Source organism: Triticum dicoccoides, chromosome 3A (assembly GCF_002162155.2).
Source record: "Triticum dicoccoides isolate Atlit2015 ecotype Zavitan chromosome 3A, WEW_v2.0, whole genome shotgun sequence".
Taxonomy (NCBI): domain Eukaryota; kingdom Viridiplantae; phylum Streptophyta; class Magnoliopsida; order Poales; family Poaceae; genus Triticum; species Triticum dicoccoides.
In genome coordinates, this window is record NC_041384.1 from 201,420,594 (window position 1) to 201,444,537 (window position 23,944).

Consider the following 23,944-nt stretch of genomic DNA (forward strand, 5'->3'; position numbering starts at 1 on the left):
TGCTCGTCTCGTTCACCTCCGCCGATCTGCACCCAAATCGCCATGGCAACAAGGTCGGCTACGCCAAAATCATAGACCAAGAACACGTCAACGAACCCGTTTTCTGTATGTACGTCCCGCAGTCGCCACCCTCACTCTGTCGTCCCTACACTCTCATCCCGCATCTCGTAGGGTTCGAAAATTTGGGATCTGGCGAATTGCCATGCCTAACGCACGAATTGAGATCAAAGGGGTGACTACTGTCTCTAAAAGCCAGAATTGCCACCCGGATTCATCCAGAATTCTTCTAGATCTGCTGGGATGTATGGCAGTTGGGTGTATTGGTAGATATGGGAGAGAGGGGAAAATTAGTTGCCGTTTTGCATCACCTAATCTTCCATGTGGTTCCAACTCAGTAGTTGCCAACTAGTGAAATTCATGTGGATTGCTCTCGGAGAAACACTGGGCATGTATCCGAATGGAAAAAAAATAGTTGCCGCCTTGGACCACAAGATTTGCCATGTGGTTCCAACAGTATTTGCCTCATTAGTCTGGATGAATTTGCCATCAGGCAGCCAATTGCCACCCAAAATCAGTTTGATATGTGAAAATCAGATGCTACATTTTTTGCGATGCTCATTGAAGATAGGATATGCAAGGTAGAATGCAAACTAACACAACAGGTGTCTATTCGTTATGCATCTAGGTTTTGGGGACTAACAAAAAGGAAGGATGGAACTAGGCGAAGGTTCAAATCCTTGGTTTTTCAGACAGCCGCAATCGACGCCATGGGATGCGTACAACAACCTCATTTCATCGGGGCCATTGCTATCTCTACTGTAAGAATACAGAGACATGCGGGCTTTCCGTATCAAGCAAAAAGGATAGTTTGCCATGTTTGAAGGCAAAATAATGGCAAACATATGATGTTCGTTCTACACATTTGCATGGAATTATAGTTTGCCATTAGAGGTCCCATGGCAAAACTGCGCCGGGAGTAAATGCGAGTGCCTCACAATCAGGACAACGGCATGGGGACGAAAGAGAATGCAAATCAAGGTAAATTATGAAGAAAAAACATATTATGAAACAGGGAAACTTACTAAAAAATGACATTTGCAGCAACTGCGTGTAACGCATGGCAACAGCTAACAATGGGATACCTGCCATCAACGTATTATGCAGGGTGAGAACAAAAATGGAGAAAGTAAATGGTTAAATGAATGCATTTGCCATCCTAAGGCAACAACAGCTGCCATGAATGGTCAAGGGACAAAAATAACTTGTGTATTCAGAATGAACTGCCATGTGGTGATGGTCTAGTAGTTGCCAAGATATGGCAAATTCAATTGCCATGATGTGGTACCTACATTTGCCATGCTGTGGTACCTACATTTGCCATCATGTTTCACTGCTCTTGCCATCATGTGGCAACTGCAGTTCCATCATTGATCATGTTTCAGTTGCCATCACTAGTTATAAGAACTTGCCATGTTATGATAACTGTAGTTGCCATCATATTTGCAGGGATACTGCCATTATGTGACAACTACAGTCTCCATTACTGATGAAATGTGTAGTTTCCATAACTGCTTACTTGCAGTTCCCATGCAAGCATAACTACATTTGTCATGATGAAAATAATAGCTACAATTGCCATGCAGGAGGTTCAACTTTAGACATAAACAACGAAAAATGCTTGTGCTGCGTACACCTCAGATCACCCAGGAGGGTCGCTACAATATCTGGTCAACCACCCTATGTGGGTTGGAGATGCAATTGGCAAAGCAAAGAAAAACCAACCTCCTTCGCAGGTTTATTGGCACCAGCCACAACGTTCCGTGGGGGTGGGTCCACAAAGTCATCGTCATCGCCGTCCTGACGGATGCGAACCATTATGTTGTAACAGACGGCAAATGCACATTAGTGGGTACTCATAAAACAGGGTACATTTCCCGTGAGCACCAGCAAAAAGTCTGGCAAATTGATAATTTTCATCATCGCAGTGAAAACTGCCATGGTTCAAAAGATGAGAAACAAGGCTTAAGTATGAACATTTGCAAAAATGAACTGCATAGATGTCATATGTTACAAAAACGGAATGGCAACCACAAAGGTGGGGATATGTTATTATTTGCCGACAAACCCCATGGCAACTAATGTACTGTAATCAGATGTTGAGTTACCATCTGTTAGGGAACCAGAATGGCAACAAATTAAACAGACACACTCAAATATCATGTTGTCGTATGATGGCAAACACTATGGCAACTAATTTAACTTGGGACAAAGATTGACTTGCCACCAGTACACACACAGACAAACATGTAGTTGCCATTCTGGTAGGTAAACAGAACTACAAAAATATAGTGATGGCAATGTTCAGATACCAGTTGCCATGTGTCGACGAACACCACATGAACTAGATTAAAATGAAAATGAACTACATAGTTTCCATATGCTACAAAAAACAGAATGGCAACCACAAAAGGTGGGTATCTTTTATTGTTTGCCATGTCCTGACAAACGCCATGGCAGCTAATGTACTAAAATCACCTATTGAGTTGCCATCTGTTAGGAAAACAGAATGGCAGCAAAGTAAACAGACACGCTCGAATATCAAGTTGACGTATGCCGACAGACACCATGGCAACTAAGTTAACTTGGAACAAGATTGACTTGCCACCAGTACACACAGAGACAGGGCAACTAGTGTTTATGGGGAACATTAGAGTTGCCATCTAAATGTGTGAAGGGTACAACAACTTCAAGCACAATCAACATATGTAGTTGCCATGTTTGGGTATACGGCATAGGCAACTAATTATGATTAGCACACACAAACACTGTAATCAAAACCTAGTTCAAAATCAAAAGAAACTAGAATCTACATAAAATGGATCTAGGGTTCACGCTGTGTTCTAGACCTTCACTGCATCAAAATAAGACGACCAAAGGACGGGAACACACTGATTCACTGCATCACTGCTCTGGTTTCACAAAACGAGGGGTAGTGCCAACCATTGCTTGGCAACCATAGAAATGGATGAAATCCAGAAGGGGAATGAACTCTGCGATTCAAAGCAGAGCACGCATCCGCAGGGCGACTAAATGAACCAACCAAATGGTCCAGTGCGGTGAACAACGAGCCGCCCCTACGTCCCACCGGCGACTCCTGCAGAATCCCCACCAAATAGAAGCGAAGATCGCCATGGGATCGCCTTCGATTTGAGACGCAAAAACAGATATTGAGGGGGAGTGGAGATGATTTCGAACACATTACCTCCTCTCTTGTGGTCTCCGGCGACTCTTCAACGCCTACTCGAGCGCAGCCGCCTGTACGACGACTCCACGAGCGCCGCCGCCGTCTCGCCGATGAATCGCCGCGAAATCGCCTCTGCGCCGCCGCCGAAGCGCAATGAGAGAGAGAGAGGAAGACAGAGGGGGAGCCGCAGTGAACTGCCGCGATGTGGAGAAAAGAGGGTGCGGGCGTGGCGTTCGTGGGCGTTCGGGCGATGTGGCAACCGCCCGCACGGCAAGGGTGACAACTGTCGCCCAATCCGCCGCAGGTCCACCGTTCGGGCGAGTCGAGAAACTGCCGCACAGCGACCACACATGACGTGGCACGCGACCTCCCTCCTCCTTGCTCCAAGATTCGAGCAAATACATCTGACGGCTCCAGACGCGTTCTGCCCAAGTTGCAAATGCCCACACGTGTGGGCGTTAACATTTCCGTATTTTTAATAGTTAAACAAAAAGTCAAAATAGTTAAGAAACTATTTTTAGAATAAAGTTGACTTACTTGCGCATTAGTATACACATTTTCACAAAAAAGAAAACTATTTTGACTTCATAGCAAAAAAAGACAAAATTTATTTGCTATTATAGGTCACTATTCACACTATTTTGACCTGAAATTTGTCTTTTTTGAAAAGAAGTCAAAGAGGAATTTTATGTTTTTGTCACTTTTCTCACTAGTACAATAGAAGGTCAAGTTTTTATCTAAAACATTTTTAGAAATTTTTGACTTTTTATTGAATTACTAATTTTTTTTTTGCATATAGGGTACATATGTACCCAGGAACCAAAAGTTCCCCTCCGAGCAAATATAGCATAGCATGCAGGTCTTTATCAACTCCTCTTTTCCGCTTTGAGGACAAAGTTAGTTTTGAGTCGAATGATTGGTCCGATTGCAACAAGTAAATTATCTTCCAGTGCATTTTTCACTGTTCACTAGTACAGCATAAGTAAGTGACAGGACTGGCACGTGCAGCGGAAGTTTCAGGCGATCGCAGGATCTCGATTACGCTCGGTGTCGCCGGCAGTGTCGGTCGATACTTGGAGCAACGTAGCAGCGCGAGAACGTGTCCCGTCCCGATGGGGACGATTCGGGCTTGCATGCATGCAGATTGTGCCATGCTTCTAGTGCAATTTACACAGCGAAGTGAGCAGTCCGATCATGAGCGCACCGGCAGCGGGCACCTGAGCCTGAGGCACGGACACTCAAAGGTGGTGGATTCGTGCGTTTTGCTTGGCGACGCAGGCTTCTAGATTCGCTCCCGCTCCCTGCATGCGCTGATTCTGAATCTTCATCGAGGGTGTTTGCCTAACGCCGCTTCTTGCCATCTGCGGAAGAACACTACAAGACTAGCAAAATTCTCTCAATCTCAAAATAAGTGTCTCAGGGCGATTCTACCGTCCGGGGCACGTGCCCGGGCTTGAGCGCTGCCAATTTTTATTTTTATTTTGAGCCAGCTCGAGCGCTGCCAATTTTGCAAGCGCCGGAGTCACCATCTGTGAATACGTACAACTTATGCGCTAAAAAATTACATCTGGTTTACGAATAGGCCTACTTTGAGCGTTATTTTTGCCTCTTGGGCTTACTCACTTCAAAGGCCCATCCATTAATTTCCTTACACGGGCCATTAATCCTTTTTTTTTTTTGAAGAACAGGGAGGCCTCTCCCTGATTCCATTAATAGAATGAAACCATACAGAGTCTTTACGCCGTCTATTCGTCTGTACGTCGTCTTCTCAAAAAAAAATCGTCTGTACGCCGCGCCGCACAACATGTCCTAGCAACTCTGGCGGTTGAAGGCGGCCACCGGCGAGGTGGACTGACGTGTAGAAGACTATAGGATGCAACTCAATTGTATTCCATCGGAGTCGATTACAATATATACAGGTGGAGTCTGGCGTGACAAGCCAACTAACCCTATAATATCTCTAAAAATCAACTATACAAAGCTAAAGATAATAAAAGAATCAGTCGGTAATAAATACAGAGATATCACATTTTAACATGACGGAGTACCGGCGGTCGGTAAGACCGCAAAAGATGATGCACGCCTGGGCCTAATCAGGCTATGACTCCAGCAAGCGACAATCAGGATCGGAAGGGGAAGCGCGAAAGTCAAAGCGGCATCCTCTTGTGTAAATTTCACTTCGGCTCCGGCGGATGGTGCTCGTATTCGTCACCGCCGGCACTTCAGTTCAATGAAAATTGTATAAGCTGATAATGTGTTGTATCTGTAGGTTCTTTTTTTTTTGCACTTCAATTCAATGGAAATTTAATTATTTGATAATGTGTTGTATCTTGTAGATTGTCATCTGTGCACAAGGATGAACATCAGAGCTTGGAATTTTATTTGGTAAATTGTATCTCATGTTTTAATTTATTTATATGATTTATAAAATATTAGTGTGCATATTACACATGATGTTTACCTAAATACATGATACTTCTGGTATTGATAGACCAAAGTAAATTTTAGCTTGTGTCATGCCTAGGCTTCGATAATTTGCTAGCTCCGCCACTGAATTGTCTCAAGGTTAGTAACTTTGTACTAAAGTTAGTATAAAGTTGAGACGCTTATTTTGGGACGGAAGGAGTACTTCTTAAACATATAGTGGAGATTTCTTCTGTCTGAAATTTGACAGAAAAAAGTGCCAATTCCTCAACCATGTACCGTCTCTTTCAAAATGCATCAAACTATTTAAATTGGTGCAGCTAAACAATGTAAAAATAAACCCTAAAGGTGTTAGTACAAAGTTACTAACCCTGAGACACTTATTTTGAGACCGAAAGAGTACTTCTTAAACATATAGCGGAGATATCTTCTGTCTATTATTTGACAGAAAAAAGTGCCAATTCCTCAACCGTGTACCGCCTCTTTCAAAATGCATCAAACTATTTAAACTGGTGCAGCTAAACAATGTAAAAATAAACCGTAAAGGTGAACAAGATGAGCTCTCTCCCCCTCTAACCTGATACAGTTTGCTGTATTTCCCTTTCAACAAAGGAACCAGACCACCTTTAAAAAGAAAAGAAAAAACCAAGGAACCAGACTTTGTATTGATCTTCTTCTGTAATACAGTATTTCTCAGCAAAGAAAACAAATAATCACAATGTTTGCATCTTTTTGCGTTTGGATATCTACTATACCTAATTGCGGCAGAAGAACACATACTATGACCCTGTTTGATTCGGCTGTGGATTTCTAAAAGCAGCTGTGAAAAATCTACTATAGAAAAACAACGATGGAAAATCTGATGTCAAAAAGATGTAGGTCATTTGGCAAACCAGCTGATATAACTTTTTCAGATTTTGACCCGCAGCGGAATCGGATTTTGAAAAGCACGTCCTGGCCTGCTTCCGCTTTTGGTTCAGATTTTGGCAGCGGATTTCTGGAATCGGATTTTGCTGGGTTTGCCCTTTGGTTCAGATTCTGCTGCGCGACAGCGGAATCCGTCGATAAAAGCTGAACCAAACAGGGCCTATGTACCTTGTGACACCAACTGACAGCCTAACTGGATTGTTGACTGCCCAACGTGGTGAGAGAAGGTAACCCAAGTAACCACCGCTAAAGTAGAGTTCAAATTTAACAGCACAACGGTGGAAATCCAGCATCTTTGGTAAAATAAGAATGCACAAAGAATGAGGGCGACTAGGGCGACTCCCCGGGCGACCGTAGAGGCGACCACCGAGGCGCGTCCTGTTGGAAATATGCCCTAGAGGCAATAATAAAAGTATTATTATACTTCATTGTTCATGATAATTGTCTTTTATTCATGCTATAACTGTATTATCCGGAAATCGTAATACACGTGTGAATACATAGACCTCAATATGTCCCTAGTGAGCCTCTAGTTGACTAGCTCGTTGTGATCAACAGATAGTCATGATTTCCTGGCTATGGACATTGAATGTCGTTGATAACGGGATCACATCATTAGGAGAATGATGTGATGGACAAGACCCAATCCTAAGCATAGCACAAAGGTCGTTTAGTTCGTTTGCTAGAGCTTTGCCAATGTCAAGTATCTCTTCCTTAGACCATGAGATCGTGTAACTCCCGGATACCGTAGGAGTGCCTTGGGTGTATCAAACGTCACAACGTAACTGGGTGACTATAAAGGTGCATTACAGGTATCTCCGAAAGTAGCTGTTGGGTTGACACGGATCGAGACTGGGATTTGTCACTCCGTATGACGGAGAGGTATCTCTGGGCACACTCGGTAATGCATCATCATAATGAGCTCAAGGTGACCAAAGTATTGGCCACGAGATCATGCATTACGGTACGAGTAAAGTGACTTGCCGGTAATGAGACTGAACAAGGTATTGGGATACCGACGATCGAGTCTCGGGCAAGTAACGTACCGATTGACAAAGGGAATTGTATACAGGGTTTGATCGAATCCTCGACATCGTGGTTCATCCGATGACAACATCGAGAAGCATGTGGGAGCCAACATGGGTATCCAGATCCCGTTGTTGGTTATTGACCGGAGAACGTCTCGGTCATGTCTACATGTCTCCCGAACCCGTAGGGTCTACACACTTAAGGTTTGATGACGCTAGGGTTATAAAGGAAGTTTGTATGTGGTTACCGAATGTTGTTCGGAGTCCCGGATGAGATCCCGGACGTCACAAGGAGTTCCGGAATGGTCCGGAGGTAAAGATTTATATATGGGAAGTCCTATTTTGGCCACCGGAAAATGTTCGGGATTTTTCGGTATTGTACCGGGAAGGTTCTAGAAGGTTCCGGAGTGGGGCCCACCTGCATGGGGGGGCCACATGAACGTGAGTAGTGGGGGAAAGGCCCCACACCCCTGGTCAAGGCGCACCAAGATCCCCCCTTAGAAGGAATAAGATCATATCCCGAAGTGATAAGATCAAGATCCCTAAAAAGGGGGGATAACAATCGGTGGGGAAGGAAATGATGGGATTTCTTTCCTCCCACCTTGGCCAACGCCCCAATGGACTTGGAGGGCAAGAAACCAGCCCCTCCACCCCTATATATAGTGGGGAGGCGCATGGGAGCTGAACACAAGCCAAGGCGCAGCCCCTCCCCTCCCCAACACCTCTCCTCCTCCGTATATGCTTGGCGAAGCCCTGTCGGAGTACTGCTGCACCAACTACACCACGCCGTCCTGCTGCCGTTGGATCAATCTTCCTCAACCTCTCCTTCCCCCTTGCTGGATCAAGAAGGAGGAGACGTCTCCCGTCCCGTACGTGTGTTGAACGCGGAGGTGCTGTCCGTTCAGCACTTGGACATCGGTGATCCGAATCACGTTCGAGTACGACTCCATCATCACCATCCCCTTGGCTAGCTTCCGCTCGTGATCTACAAGTGGTATGTAGATGCAAACTCTCTCCCTTGACTCGTTGCTTAGATGAACTCATAGATGGATCTTGGTGAAACCGTAGGAAAAAATTTAATTTTCTGCAACGTTCCCCAACAGTGGCATCATGAGCTAGGTCTATGCGTAGTTCTCTTTGCACGAGTAGAACATAATTTTGTTGTGGGCGTGGATTTTGTCATCTTACTTGCCTCTACTAGTCTTTTCTTGCTTCGGCGGTATTGTGGGATGAAGCGGCCCGGACCAACCTTACACGTACGCTTACGTGAGACCGGTTCCACCGACTGACATGCACTAGTTGCATAAGGTGGCTGGCGGGTGTCTGTCTCTCCCACTTTAGTTGGAGCGGATTCGATGAAAAAGGGCCCTTATGAAGGGTAAATAGAAGTTGACAAAATCACGTTGTGGTTATTCGTAGGTAAGAAAACGTTCTTGCTAGAACCCAATTGCAGCCACGTAAAAGATGCAACAACAATTAGAGGACGTCTAACTTGTTTTTGCAGCGATTGATCATGTGATGTGATATGGCCAGAAGTTGTGATGAATAATGAATTGTGATGTATGAGATCATGTTCTTTGTAATAGGATTCATGACTTGCATGTCGATGAGTATGACAACCGGCAGGAGCCATAGGAGTTGTCTTTATTTTTTGTATGACCTGCGTGTCATTGAAGAACGCCATGTAACTCACTTTACTTTATTGCTAAACGCATTAGCCATAGAAGTAGAAGTAGTCATTGGCGTGACAACTTCATGAAGACACGATGATGGAGATCATGATGATGGAGATCATGGTGTCAAGCCGGTGACAAGATGATCATGGAGCCCCGAAGATGAAGATCAATGGAGCTATATGATATTGGCCATATCATGTCACAACTATATAATTGCATGTGATGTTTATTATGTTTATGCATCTTGTTTACTTAGGACGACGGTAGTAAATAAGATGATCCCTTACAAAAATTTCAAGAAGTGTTCTCCCCTAACTGTGCACCGTTGCTACAGTTCGTCGCTTCTAAGCACCACGTGATGATCGGGTGTGATGGATTCTTACGTTCACATACAACGGGTGTAAGATAGTTTTACACAGCGAAAACACTTAGGGTTAACTTGACGAGCCTAGCATGTGCAGACATGGCCTCGGAACACGGAGACCGAAAGGTCGAACACGAGTCGTATGGAAGATACGATCAACATGAGAATGTTCACCGACGATGACTAGTCCGTCTCACGTGATGATCGGACACGGCCTAGTCGACTCGGATCGTGTAACACTTAGATGACTAAAGGGATGTCTAATCTGAGTGGGAGTTCATAATTTGATTAGAACTTAATTATCATGAACTTAGTCTAAAACCTTTGCAAATATGTCTTGTAGATCAAATGGCCAACGCTCATGTCAACATGAACTTCAACGCGTTCCTAGAGAAAACCAAGCTGAAAGATGATGGCAACAACTATACGGACTGGGTCCGGAACCTGAGGATCATCCTCATAGCTGCCAGGAAACAATATGTCCTAGAAGGACCGCTAGGTGATGCTCCCGTCCCAGAGAACCAAGACATTATGAATGCTTGGCAAACTCGCGCTGATGATTACTCCCTCGTTCAGTGCGGCATGATTTACAGCTTAGAACCGGGGCTCCAAAAGCGTTTTGAGCACCACGGAGCATATGAGATGTTCGAAGAGCTGAAACTAGTTTTCCAAGCTCATGCCCGGGTCGAGAGATATGATGTCTCCGACAAGTTCTACAGTTGTAAGATGGAGGAAAACAGTTCTGTCAGTGAGCACATCCTGAAGATGTCTGGGTTGCACAACCGTATGACCCAACTGAACATTAACCTCCCAGATGAGGCGGTCATTGACAGAATCCTCCAGTCGCTCCCACCAAGCTACAAGAGCTTTGTGATGAACTAAAACATGCAGGGGATGGAAAAGACCATTCCTGAAGTGTTCTCGATGTTGAAGTCAGCAGAGGCTGAAATCAAGAAAGAACATCAAGTGTTGATGGTCAATAAGACCAGTAAGTTCAAGAAGGGCAAGGGTAAGAAGAACTTCAAGAAGGACGGCGCCGCGCCTGGTAAGCCAGTTACTGGGAAGAAGTCAAAGAATGGACCTAAGCCTGAGACTGAGTGCTTTTATTGCAAGGGGAAGGGTCACTGGAAGCGGAACTGCCCCAAATACTTAGCAGATAAGAAGGTCGGCAAAACCAAAGGTATATTTGATATACATGTAATTGATGTGTACCTTACCAGTACTCGTAGTAACTCCTGGGTATTTGATACCGGTGCCGTTGCTCATATTTGTAACTCACAGCAGGAGCTGCAGAATAAACGGAGACTGGCGAAGGACGAGGTGACGATGCGCGTCGGGAATGGTTCCAGAGTCGATGTGATCGCCGTCGGCACGCTGCCTCTACATTTACCTACGGGATTAGTTTTGAACCTTAATAATTGTTATTTAGTGCCAAGTTTGAGCATGAACATTGTATCTGGATCTCGTTTAATACGAGATGGCTACTCATTTAAGTCTGAGAATAATGGTTGTTCGATTTATATGAGAGATATGTTTTATGGTCATGCTCCGATGGTCAATGGTTTATTCTTAATGAATCTCGAGCGTAATATTACACATGTTCATAGTGTAGATGCCAAAAGATGTAAAGTTGATAATGATAGTCCCACATACTTGTGGCACTGCCGCCTTGGTCACATTGGTGTCAAGCGCATGAAGAAGCTCCATGCCGATGGGCTTTTAGAGTCTCTTGATTATGAATCGTTTGACACGTGCGAACCATGCCTCATGGGCAAGATGACCAAGACTCCGTTCTCCGGAACAATGGAGCGAGCAACCAACTTATTGGAAATCATACATACCGATGTGTGCGGTCCAATGAGCGTTGAGGCTCGCGGAGGATATCGTTATGTTCTCACTCTCACTGATGACTTAAGTAGATATGGGTATGTCTACTTAATGAAACACAAGTCTGAGACCTTTGAAAAGTTCAAGGAATTTCAGAATGAGGTGGAGAATCAACGTGACCGAAAGATAAAGTGCCTACGATCAGATCGTGGAGGAGAATATTCAAGTCACGAATTTGGCACACACTTAAGGAAATGTGGAATCGTTTCACAACTCACGCCGCCTGGAACACCTCAGCGAAACGGTGTGTCCGAACGTCGTAATCGCACTCTATTGGATATGGTGCGGTCTATGATGTCTCTTACTGATTTACCGCTATCATTTTGGGGATACGCTCTAGAGACAGCTACATTCACTTTAAATAGGGCACCGTCTAAATCCGTTGAGACGACACCGTATGAATTATGGTTTGGGAAGAAACCTAAGCTGTCGTTTCTAAAAGTTTGGGGATGCGATGTTTATGTCAAGAAACTTCAACCTGAAAAGCTCGAACCCAAGTCGGAAAAATGCGTCTTCATAGGATACCCTAAGGAAACTGTCGGGTATACCTTCTACTTAAGATCCGAGGGCAAAATCTTTGTTGCCAAGAACGGATGCTTTCTGGAAAAAGAGTTTCTCTCGAAAGAAGTAAGTGGGAGGAAAGTAGAACTCGATGAAGTACTACCTCTCGAACGGGAAAGTGGTGCAGCTCAGGAAAATGTTCCTGTGATGCCCACACCAACTGAAGAGGAAACCAATGATGATGATCAAGGTACTTCGGATCAAGTTGCTACTGAACTTCGTAGGTCCACAAGGACAAGTTCCGCACCAGAGTGGTACGGCAACCCCGTCCTGGAAATCATGTTGTTAGACAACGGTGAACCTTCGAACTATGAAGAAGCGATGGCAGGCCCAGATTCCAACAAATGGCTTGAAGCCATGAAATCCGAGATAGAATCCATGTATGAAAACAAAGTATGGACTTTGACAGACTTGCCCGATGATCGGCGAGCGGTAGAAAACAAATGGATCTTTAAGAAGAAGACAGACGCGGATGGTAATGTCACCATCTATAAAGCTCGACTTGTCACTAAGGGTTATCGACAGGTTCAAGGGATTGACTACGACGAGACATTCTCTCCCGTAGCGAAGCTAAAGTCCGTCCGAATCATGTTAGCAATTGCCGCATACTATGATTATGAGATATGGCAGATGGACGTCAAAACAGCATTCCTTAACGGGCATCTTAAGGAAGAACTGTATATGATGCAGCCGGAAGGTTTTGTCGATCCTAAGAACGCTAACAAAGTATGCAAGCTCCAGCGATCCATTTATGGGCTGGTGCAAGCATCTCGGAGTTGGAATATTCGCTTTGATGAGATGATCAAAGCGTTTGGGTTTATGCAGACTTATGGAGAAGCCTGCGTTTACAAGAAAGTGAGTGGGAGCTCTGTAGCATTTCTCATATTATATGTAGATGACATACTCTTGATGGGAAATAATATAGAATTTCTGGATAGCATTAAGGCCTACTTGAATAAGTGTTTTTCAATGAAGGACCTTGGAGAAGCTGCTTACATATTAGGCATCAAGATCTATAGAGATAGATCGAGACGCCTCATAGGTCTTTCACAAAGCACATACCTTGATAAGATTTTGAAGAGGTTCAAAATGGATCAGTCCAAGAAGGGGTTCTTGCCTATGGTACAAGGTGTGAGATTGAGCTCGGCTCAGTCACCGACCATGGCAAAAGATAAAGAAGAGATGAGTGTCATCCCCTATGCTTCAGCCATAGGATCTATTATGTATGCCATGCTGTGTACCAGACCTGATGTAAACCTTGCCGTGAGTTTGGTAGCTAGATACCAAAGTAATCCCGGCAAGGAACACTGGACAGCAGTCAAGAATATCTTGAAGTACCTGAAAAGGACAAAGGACATGTTTCTCGTTTATGGAGGAGATGAAGAGCTTGTCGTAAAGGGTTACGTCGACGCTAGCTTCGACTCAGATCCGGATGACTCTAAGTCACAAACCGGATACATGTATATGTTGAATGGTGGAGCAGTAAGCTGGTGCAGCTGCAAGCAGAGCGTCGTGGCGGGATCTACGTGTGAAGCGGAGTACATGGCAGCCTCGGAGGCAGCGCATGAAGCGATTTGGGTGAAGGAGTTCATCACCGACCTAGGAGTCATACCCAATGCGTCGGGGCCAATCAAACTCTTCTGTGACAACACTGGAGCTATTGCCCTTGCCAAGGAGCCCAGGTTTCACAAGAAGACCAGGCACATCAAGCGTCGTTTCAACTCCATCCGTGAAAATGTTCAAGATGGAGACATAGAAATTTGCAAAGTACATACGGATCTGAATGTCGCAGATCCGTTGACTAAACCTCTCTCGCGAGCTAAACATGATCAACACCAGAACTCTATGGGTGTTCGATTCATCACAATGTAACTAGATTGGTGACTCTAGTGCAAGTGGGAGACTGTTGGAAATATGCCCTAGAGGCAATAATAAAAGTATTATTATATTTCATTGTTCATGATAATTGTCTTTTATTCATGCTATAACTGTATTATCCGGAAATCGTAATACACGTGTGAATACATAGACCTCAACATGTCCCTAGTGAGCCTCTAGTTGACTAGCTCGTTGTGATCAACAGATAGTCATGATTTCCTGGCTATGGACATTGGATGTCGTTGATAACGGGATCACATCATTAGGAGAATGATGTGATGGACAAGACCCAATCCTAAGCATAGCACAAAGATCGTTTAGTTCGTTTGCTAGAGCTTTGCCAATGTCAAGTATCTCTTCCTTAGACCATGAGATCGTATAACTCCCGGATACGTAGGAGTGCCTTGGGTGTATCAAACGTCACAACGTAACTGGGTGACTATAAAGGTGCATTACAGGTATCTCCGAAAGTAGCTGTTGGGTTGACACGGATCGAGACTGGGATTTGTCACTCCGTATGACGGAGAGGTATCTCTGGGCCCACTCGGTAATGCATCATCATAATGAGCTCAAGGTGACCAAAGTGTTGGCCACGAGATCATGCATTACGGTACGAGTAAAGTGACTTGCCGGTAACGAGACTGAACAAGGTATTGGGATACCGACGATCGAGTCTCGGGCAAGTAACGTACCGATTGACAAAGGGAATTGTATACAGGGTTTGATCGAATCCTCGACATCGTGGTTCATCCGATGACAACATCGAGAAGCATGTGGGAGCCAACATGGGTATCCAGATCCCGCTGTTGGTTATTGACCGGAGAACGTCTCGGTCATGTCTACATGTCTCCTGAACCCGTAGGGTCTACACACTTAAGGTTCGATGACGCTAGGGTTATAAAGGAAGTTTGTATGTGGTTACCGAATGTTGTTCGGAGTCCCGGATGAGATCCCGGACGTCACGAGGAGTTCCGGAATGGTCCGGAGGTAAAGATTTATATATGGGAAGTCCTATTTTGGCCACCGGAAAATGTTCGGGATTTTTCGGTATTGTACCGGGAAGGTTCTAGAAGGTTCCGGAGTGGGGCCCACCTGCATGGGGGGGCCCACATGAACGTGAGTAGTGGGGGAAAGGCCCCACACCCCTGGTCAAGGCGCACCAAGATCCCCCCTTAGAAGGAATAAGATCATATCCCGAAGGGATAAGATCAAGATCCCTAAAAAGGGGGGATAACAATCGGTGGGGAAGGAAATGATGGGATTTCTTTCCTCCCACCTTGGCCAACGCCCCAATGGACTTGGAGGGCAAGAAACCAGCCCCTCCACCCCTATATATAGTGGGGAGGCGCATGGGAGCTGAACACAAGCCAAGGCGCAGCCCCTCCCCTCCCCAACACCTCTCCTCCTCCGTATATGCTTGGCGAAGCCCTGTCGGGGTACTGCTGCACCAACTACACCACACCGTCGTGCTGCCGTTGGAGCAATCTTCCTCAACCTCTCCTTCCCCCTTGCTGGATCAAGAAGGAGGAGACGTCTCTCGTCCCATACGTGTGTTGAACGCGGAGGTGCTGTCCGTTCAGCACTTGGACATCGGTGATCCGAATCACGTTCGAGTACGACTCCATCATCACCATCCCCTTGGCTAGCTTCCGCTCGTGATCTACAAGTGGTATGTAGATGCAAACTCTCTCCCTTGACTCGTTGCTTAGATGAACTCATAGATGGATCTTGGTGAAACCGTAGGAAAAATTTTAATTTTCTGCAACGTTCCCCAACACGTCCCACCGCGGCGGCGGACCGGGCGGGCATCGGCGGCCGATTCTGGGCCCTTCTGGCTTCGGACGACGAGGATGCCGACGGGGACGGAGAGGATCCAGGGGGTTAACCGCCGTCGCCTACTCCATCAGATTTGATTTTCGATTTATTTCACGCATGTTATGATGAAGATGATGTGGCCACAACCGTAGACATGGTCTTTGTTGGAAATATGTCCTAGAGGCAATAATAAATTAGTTATTATTATATTTCCTTGTTCATGATAATCGTTTATTATCCATGCTAGAATTGTATTGATAGGAAACTCAGATACATGTGTGGATACATAGACAACACCATGTCCCTAGTAAGCCTCTAGTTGACTGGCTCGCTGATCAATAGATGGTTACGGTTTCCTGACCATGGACATTGGATGTCATTGATAACGGGATCACATCATTAGGAGAATGATGTGATGGACAAAGACCCAATCCTAAGCCTAGCACAAGATCATGTAGTTCGTATGCTAAAGCTTTTCTAATGTCAAGTATCATTTCCTTAGACCATGAGATTGTGCAACTCCCGGATACTGTAGGAGTGCTTTGGGTGTGCCAAATGTCACAACGTAACTGGGTGGCTATAAAGGTACACTACAGGTATCTCCGAAAGTGTCTGTTGGGTTGGCACGAATCGAGACTGGGATTTGTCACTCCGTGTAAACGAAGAGGTATCTCTGGGCCCACTCGGTAGGACATCATCATAATGTGCACAATGTGATCAAGGAGTTTATCACGGGATGATGTGTTACGGAACGAGTAAAGAGACTTGCCGGTAATGAGATTGAACAAGGTATCGGGATACCGACGATCGAATCTCGGGCAAGTGTCGTACCGATAAACAAAGGGAATTGTATACGGGATTGATTAAGTCCTTGACATCATCCGATGAGATCATCGTGGAACATGTGGGAGCCAACATGGGTATCCAGATCCCGTTGTTGGTTATTGACCGGAGAGTCATCTCGGTCATGTCTGCATGTCTCCCGAACCCGTAGGGTCTACACACTTAAGGTTCGGTGACGCTAGGGTTATAGAGATATTAGTATGCGGTAACCCGAAAGTTGTTCGGAGTCCCGGATGAGATCCCAGACGTCACGAGGAGTTCCGGAATGGTCCGGAGGTAAAGAATTATATATAGGAAGTGCTATTTCGGCCATCGGGACAAGTTTCGGGGTCACCAGTATTGTACCGGGACCACCGGAAGGGTCCCGGGGGTCCACCGGGTGGGGCCACCTGCCCCGGGGGGCCACATGGGCTGTAGGGGGTGTGCCTTGTCCTATATGGGCCAGTGGCACCAGCCCCAAAAGGCCCATGCGCCAAGAGTCAAGGAAAAGGAAGAGTCCTAAAGGGGGAAGGCACCTCCGAGGTGCCTTGGGGAGGTGGGACTCCTCCCTGGCCGCACCCTTCCTTGGAGGAAGGGCCAAGGCTGCGCCTCCCCCCTCTCCCTTGGCCCTATATATAGTGGGGGGAAGGGAGGGCAGCCCAACCTAAGCCCTGGCGCCTCCCTCTCCCTCCCATGACACATCTCCCTCCTCCCGCAGCGCTTGGCGAAGCCCTATTGGAATCCCGCTACTTCCACCACCACGCCGTCGTGCTGCTGGATCTCCATCAACCTCTCCTTCCCCTTGCTGGATCAAGAAGGAGGAGACGTCGCTGCTCCGTACGTGTGTTGAACGCGGAGGTGCCGTCCGTTCGGCGCTAGGATCATCGGTGATTTGGATCACGACGAGTACGACTCCATCAACCCCGTTCTCTTGAACGCTTCCGCGTGCGATCTACAAGGGTATGTAGATCCACTCCTCCCTCATTTCTAGATGACTCCATAGATAGATCTTGGTGACACGTAGGAAAATTTTGAATTTATGCTACGTTCCCCAACAGTCTTGCCGGTGGAGGATCCGGCACGGATCGGGCTACATCCGGACGAGAGGAAGGAGATGGTGCGACGTGTCGTTCATCGGAGAACGGCGGCGACGGCGGTTAGGCCTTGGAAGGGCCCTATACCTAAGGCACAACTTCCAAACCTCAAGCTTTTCGACTTGATTCATCCGGATTCATGGACGGTGGTTAAGAAGAGGAGGCCGGTTCGCCGGTTGAGGGCCGGATCATTGCAGGCGGCGGCGGCTGTTGTGCCGTCGCGGACGTCGGTCGGGATCCGAGCGGCTCGTCACGATCGTTTGAACCAGTTGCTGGGCCGAGTTGGGCCGGTTGCTTCGGTTTCTCATGTGCGTCTAGATGGGCCGGAGATAGCTGGGTATGAGGCCCAGGCTATACCGGGCACCACACGTATCGATACGGGTGCTGCATGCACGGAAGAGATTGAGAATTGCCGTGCGAACGTGATCGTGCTTCGTCCTAGGGTTCGCCGGAACGGGACGCCTGTGTTTCCTCCTTGCGGCCCTGGCCGTGCTCGTCGGATCCCTTCCCTTGGTGCACTGGCGGGCCGAGGGACGGGAGGGCCGCCGGCGTCGAATCCCCAGGCGGCTACGGTCAGAGACAGGGTCGGGGCAGTTGTGCCGCCGCCGCTTGGGGGTGCTGGACGGGGGGCCACCGGCGTTGGGCCTGGCGCGGCAGGTGTTGTAGCCGGCGCCGGGCGTGGTGCTGCCGTTCCTGCTACGGGGCGGGCAGGCGGCAACCTCGGGCCGTGGCCGCCTGTGCCTGCGGCGGCCAGGCCGCATGTGCTGTCGGCGGGAAGAGGTGGCCCCGGTGGGGGCGTGGTTGTAGCCGGCGTCGGGCGAGACACCGACCGACGGGGCCAACGCCTCTAGTAGCTGCTGCTATGGGTCGGGGCGGTGGGTCTGGCCCGCGTCCAGTGGTGCCGGTTCCTGTTGGCGGTCCGCCTCGGGTCGCTCCTCCGCCGCACTACGTCGCGAGGCCGGCTCAAAACCGTTCGGGACCATCGCAGACGAGGCATAATTCGACAGCTAGAGATTCCTTTGAGCCACCCCGAGGTCAGTGGGGGGATGGTGGTGTTGATGCGTATGGAGACGGAAAGCATCGTGGTTCCTCGTCTACGGGTGGCGGTCGAGGCTATGCCTGGCAGGGTGACGGGTCGGCTGAGTGGCCTTTTCTCGGGCCTCCTGGTGGCTATGTCGAGGGGGCATCCGGTCCGGATCACCGCCAGAGAGGTGGCTACCGTGGACATCGGGGTGGTCGAGGGGTGGCCGTGGGAGGTTTCGTCGACAGCCTCCGCCCCCGGCTGCTGTTGACCATGCAGCGACAGCTGTTGAGACAGATAACGCTCAGTCTACTGATCTTACTAGCCAGGCGATGGATGTGGTGACGGCCCTGGCCAATGTTGAGGTTCCTGTGCCTGGGACTGTGGCTGTGGCTGAGGTGTCTGACAGGTCTGATTCAGAGAGGGTGTCCAAGTGGGAGCGCAAGAAGGAAATGATGCTTTGTTATCATTGTGGTGAGAAGGGCCATTTCATTGCGGAGTGCGTGGCAGAGGTGTGTGACTCGTGTGGCAAGCCAGCACATACTTTGGGAGACTGCCTGTTATTGCATGACCAGGTTTCGGCTCTGACAATGTATGGACTATACTGTGCAGAGCTTTTGTTCTTTGAGTCCCCGGCCGCGAGGGAGATTCCCGAGGAGACACAGAGCTTGACCACAGGGGTTGTGAAAGCAACCCAGGGAGAGGTGACTGAGGCTCAGATTGTCCGGAGGCTTCAGGAGCTGGCACCGGGTGACTTCCAGTGGGAGCTGGTTAGTATCGAAGCTAATGTCTTTAAGGTGGATTTCCCCTCTATGGATGATTTGTAGAAACTGCTGAGCTTTGGCTTGTGTAGAGTTCCTGGTACTACGTGTATTTTGGAGTTTCACGAGTGGACGAAGGTGGAGCCTAAAGGAAAGCCGCTTACGCAGGTCTGGTTGAGGTTTTCGGGGGCTCCATCTAAGCCTTTGCAGGATGCTCAAGTTGTGGCCAGTATGGGTATCATGGTTGGGAAGACGGAGAAAGTGAATATGGCTTTTACCCGTGCTCATGGAGTGGCCCGGATTTTGGTGAGTGTTCTGAATATTGAGTTCGTGCCCGACGTAGTCCACTGGACATATAGGGGAGAGGTTTTCCCGCTCGAATAGAGTTCGAGGACATTGATCTGTTTGCTAAGGAGGTTAATGGAAGTGATGTGGATATGCACGAGGGTGACGGCGGTGCAGGAGCCAAGGGGGCACCGACCGATTCCACACGAGAGGGGTCTACCAGTTCTCACCCAGATGCCCAGTTGCCCGGGGATGGGACCGGGGTTGCGCCGACACCCTCACCTTCGGTGCCTATGACTCTGTTGCGTTTTGGGTCCTTTGAGCCAGCCTCAGCGCCTCCCAGACTTTGGAGCGATCGGGTGGAGACTGATGTTGCGTTTGAACACATGCTCCCTTTATTGGAGTTTGAGGATGCTGGAGTTGGGGAAGTGGAGCCGGAGGTCGCTTCTATTTCCCTTGCTTCACCTGTTGTCGAGGCTCCGGTGATGTCTTCTATGTTCGAGCTGGGGCTTGGGGGAGGGGGTCGGGGCAGGTGGCCTTGACTTCTCCACTCCCCATCTCGACGCTGGTGACGCCGGTCATGTCAGGGTCGGCCAGCGCTGGGAGAGGGAGCCCGAGGCAGGCGGCCTTAGCTCTTATTCTTCCAGTCGTGGCGGTGGCACCCGCGCCTCCTGTGGCGCTGGGGGAGGGGGGTTGGGGCAGGTGACCCTAGATCCCCCTTCCTCGTCTGTGGTCAGGAGGACCGCGCCTCCTACAACGTCGGCACTTCACTCTGAGCCGGTGGGTAGGGTGGGAGGAGGGATCGGGCAGGCGGCCCCAGTTATCCACTCTCCTGTCTTACCCGTGGGGCATTTGTCTGAGGGGCATGGGAGCCCGCAGCCGCCTCCTCCGGTAGCCGTGGTTGACCCGTTGCGGGACTCACCGCGAGGCTTTACTAGGGAGGAGGTTGTTGCCTTTGGAGGGATCCCGGACCCGGTCTCGACGGGGAGACGGATGAGTGCTCGCATTCAGGAGCTTCCGGAGGTTGATGATATGCAGCAGCGGTGTGCTGTGAGGGCGGCCAAGCTTCACGATGTTGCGAACTTTTATGGTATGTCCGTCAACATATCTAATTCTTTATTGCATTTTTCTAATGAGGGGATTATCAATAGTGCAAATCAATTGGGAGTTACACTAGGTGTTACTGATAGTGAGATCTCCAATTCGGTGAATGATATGTTAGATTTGGAGGCGGAGCGTGCCTTAGAGACTATTCATAATCTTGCAGCGGTTAAACCCATGAATGATGAGGAGATTGATGTGTTAGGGGTTAGAGTGCTCGATAATTTGTGCGCGGATCTAGCACCTTCTAATCATGAGTCTGAGGACGATGATGTGCCCCTAGATTTTGCCGCTGCTAGTTCCGTTGTGCCCGGTTATGAGGACCGGGCGACAGAGCCTAGTAAACCAAAGCGTAAGCGGAAACGGAAGATTTATCCCGATTCTGCAGTTCGTAGGAGTGCTCGGATTCGAACTACTAAAAAATTCCATGACGAAATATGAAAGGAATCTTTTGGAATAGCAGAGGTCTGAAAGACTTGGCTAAAAGAAGGTTTCTTGCTGAGGCTTCCCTGGAACATCGGTTAGATTTTATTGCTCTATCGGAAACCGGTAGAGATAATTTTGCACCTCAGTTTCTATCCTCTCTTGCGGGTGGTGTTGATTTCGATTGGCATAGCCTCCCGCCGCGAGGAAGATCGGGTGGTATCTTGCTAGGTGTGAGATGCGATTCGCTTGAAGTCCGAAGTGTAGTGATGGGTGACTTCGTGGTAAAGTTTCGAGTTAGGTCTAAAGTTGATGGTTTCAACTGGGCTTTGGTGGCGGTTTATGGTGCCGCACAGCCCGAGCTTAAACCGGAGTTTCTAGCGGATCTTGTTCGAATCTGTGGGTCCGAGCAGCTTCCAATTTTGGTCGAGGGTGATTTCAATATCATTAGGAGGAGAGAGGAGAAAAATAATGATAACTTTGACGGTAGGTGGTCGTTTATGTTCAATACCATTATTGAAAGCTTGGATCTGAGGGAGATAGAGCTTTCTGGTAGAAAGTTTACCTGGGCTAATGCTTTTCCAAACCCGACATACGAAAAGCTTGATCGAGTTCTCGCGAGCGTGGAGTGGAAACAGAAATTCCCTCTTGTCACGGTGCAAGCTCTCTCGCGGGGAATATCCGATCACACACCCCTGTTCGTGGACTCAGGGGAGCCGAACCACGTGAGAAACAAAAACACCTTCTCATTCGAGATGGCCTGGTTTGAACGTGAGGGTTTTTTAGACTTGATCGCCAGGGAATGGGCTAAGGGTGTAGGAGGTAGGACGGCGGTTGAGCGTTGGCAGAATAAGATTAGGCATTTGAGAAGTTTCTTACGGGGTTGGGCTAAGCACCTCAGTGGGGTGTATAAGATTGAGAAGGATAGGCTCCTTTCTCTTATACAGACCTTGGACATAAAAGCTGAATCCGCGATTTTGCTGCCAGCTGAGCTCCAGATTAAAACTGAGGCGGAGAAGAGGTTGAAAGAACTTCTCCGCGAAGAAGAGTTGAAGTGGGCTTCGCGAGCTAAGGTCCGCAAAGTGGTCCAAGGGGACGCGAATACTCAATTCTTTCACTTGATTGCCAATGGTAAGCACAGAAAAAGTGAATCTTTCAACTTGAACAAGATGAGGGCACTATTTTAGGACAGGGTAATCTAAAAACATATATTACTGACTATTATAGGTAGTTATTTGGACCTCCGGAGGATAATTGTGTCTCCCTCGATGAGTCCAGGACTGGGGATGTGCCTCAATTGTCTGTTGCCGATAATGATATCCTAGTTGCCCCGTTCTCAGAGAAGGAGGTGTTTGATACTATTGCACAAATGAAAAACAATAAGGCTCCCGGACCGGATGGGTTCCCGGTCGAGTTCTATAAAAAGTGCTGGCACATTATTAAGGGGGATTTGTTACCTATGTTTCATGATCTGTTCTCTGGACAGCTTCAATTATTTCACTTGAATTTTGGAACTATCACATTGCTCCCTAAGAAAACGGATGCGGTGAGAATTGAGCAGTTCAGGACGATCTGCCTCCTCAATGTTAGTTTCAAAATCTTCACCAAGGTCGGGACTAATAGGCTCACATAGATTGCGCGTTCTATGGTGAAACAAACCCAAACTGCTTTCATGCCGGACAGAAACATCCTTGAAGGGGTGGTTGTCCTTCATGAAACGCTCCATGAAATCCACTCCAAAAAATTAGATGGAGTAATTTTTAAGGTGGATTTTGAGAAAGCGTACGATAAGGTCAAATGGCCATTCCTCCAACAGGCATTGCGTATGAAAGGTTTTGATGAAGCCTGGCGCCAACAGGTCGAATCATTTACGCAAAAAGGGAGTGTGGGAATTAAAGTGAATGACGACATAGGTCATTATTTCTAGACACATAAAGGCCTAAGACAAGGAGATCCAATGTCCCCTATCATGTTTAACATTGTGGTGGATATGTTAGCAATTTTGATAGGAAGGGCTAAGGAGAATGGTCAAGTGGGTGGCTTGGTACCTCATCTTGTTGATGGAGGTGTATCCATCCTTCAGTACGCTGATGATACAATCATCTTTATGGAGCATGACTTGGCCAAGGCGAGAAATATGAAGCTGGTGTTATGCCTATTTGAACAATTGACCGGATTAAAGATTAACTTTCATAAGAGCGAGTTGTTCTGCTTTGGTAGAGCCAAAGACGAACAGGAGTCTTATAGGCAATTGTTTGGGTGCGAGTTGGGGATTTTACCCTTCTCCTACCTAGGTATTCCGATACACCATCGTAGGCTGACAAACAGAGAATGGAAGTGCATCGAAGACCGATTTGAGAAGAAACTGAGTTGCTGGAAGGGTAAGCTCATGTCATACGGAGGCCGATTAATCTTGATAAATTCGGTGCTCACGAGTATGCCTATGTTCCTCTTATCGTTCTTTGAGGTCCCAGTTGGTGTTAGGAAAACACTGGACTTCTATCGATCGCGTTTCTTTTGGCAGGGTGATGAACTTAAAAGAAAATACTGGCTTGCTAAATGGGATATCATCTGTCGACCGACAGACCAAGGGGGTCTTGGTATTGAGAATCTTGAAGTTAAGAACAGATGCC